Here is a 1,796-nt window from a genome sequence, read left to right on the forward strand (position 1 = left end):
CTGAGCAGCCAGGCCCTTGGGACCAGAGCTGGCTCTCGGCATGGCACTGATCCTTTTCCAAGGCTTTCTTTAGTCTCCTGAAATGCCCTTCAAGCCTTGCCCTGAACTCACAGGCTCACAAAGTTAGCCACAACTAGGGAAAGCGGAGGGTGTGCGCCTCCCCGTCCCCTTCCCCAGACGCTGATCACACACAACTTCAAGCTTGCAGCTTGGCTTTGGCCCTAAGGGTCTGCATGTTCACAGCTGCACCCAAACGTCTCTGCTGTCCCCTAATTAATTATCTGCCTCTTTCCAGCCCTTGCCTTGGTTACTGCCAGTAATCCACCTCTGATTGCCAACCTAAAGCCCTAGAAAAGGAATTCTCTGCCCTTCTCCCTCAGCACTTCCTCAAGGCAGGCAGCAACCCCAGCAGAGCCAGCACCTTTACTCCAAACAGGCCCCGACTGTTCGCCAGCGTGGCCTCTCACATCTCAATAATTTGTTATATCAAATCTGATTTAGCTTAGAAGGTAAAACAAAAACCTGCTCTGCCCGCAGAGGCACCCCTGTGAGCAGAGCGCCGAGCCGAAGCCCTGGTTTCCCATCACCAGCCCCACGAGGCCCGTTCGCCGCCGGGAGCTGAGCACACAGACACACACAGCTCCCCGGGCTGTGACGGGCTTCGCCAGGCTGCCCACAGCCAGAGAAACTCGGCGTCGCCCTGAGCAGACGAGTCTGTCGAGGCACAGCGACTGCGAGCTGTTGCGTGGGAAGGTGCCAGTTTGACCATGACTGTACCAACATGAACAGCTCAAGCCTCTTGAAGAGGCTCATCGTTTACTCCGGGCTCTCTCCTTGCAAGCACTGTTGCTGAGTCCCAAAAGCCTCACGAGTGCTCAAACTTTTCCAAGCCCAGCCCCTGCCTTCAGCAGCATTAGTCATTCAGATGCTATTAGCATCCCCCAAAAAACCTGCACGTTCCTACACGGAGCGAGGGGGACAAGCCTGGATCCTCGTTCCCTGAGCACCAGCCACGCTCTGCAGCCAACAGGGGCTGCACACGGGCACCTCAGTTATTGCCACCAAAATTATTTTAGCCCCCCAGACATACAAGGAGGCAGAAGAGAAAATAAGTGTCTGTGTCCTCAGAGAGAAGGACTGCCCAGGCCCTTCAGCAGACTCAAGGTTTTGGGGAGAACCCGGAGGCTCCAGGCGTGCACCGAGCAAGTGAGAGTAAAGCAGAGGCTGAGAAATCCCCAGTCCTGGATCTACCGGAGCCAGCGACGAGAGGCACAGAGTGACAAGAAGAGGGAGGGACAACTCACCTGCCAGGGGCTGCCCAGAGCAACTTTCCGGGATAAACGTCACCACCACCAGCTGACCCAGCCTGCGCCATGGGGCTGCTCCTGAGACAGAATAAACCTGGGAGAAAAAAAACCAGTCAGTGCTTCACAGCCAGGGTCTGGCAGGGCCACAGGAAGGGGTCCCCAGGCCAGAGCAGCGTCACGCGTCCCTCCCTGCTTGGAGACCAGGCAGTGCAGAGCCAGCCCCTGGCCCAGGTGTGGGAAAATCAGCTGAGGGAGCACCCAGTCCCTCCGGAGAGCAAGCCACGCTGATGCCCGTTGGGCACAAAGAGGCCACAGCAGGGATGGATGTAGTGAAAGATACTATTTTATTGCTGCGCACATGCTTACACATTTCTTCTTAAATATAATGTTGCTCTGATAAATTTTACAATCTTCTTAATTCAACATGTGGCTAGTAGTAAACAAAAAGGACAGAGGCAACAGAACACAAAAAGGACGCTGGCAACAGAA

The sequence above is a fragment of the Athene noctua genome, chromosome 10 (genome assembly GCF_965140245.1).
Source record: "Athene noctua chromosome 10, bAthNoc1.hap1.1, whole genome shotgun sequence".
Lineage (NCBI taxonomy): Eukaryota > Metazoa > Chordata > Aves > Strigiformes > Strigidae > Athene > Athene noctua.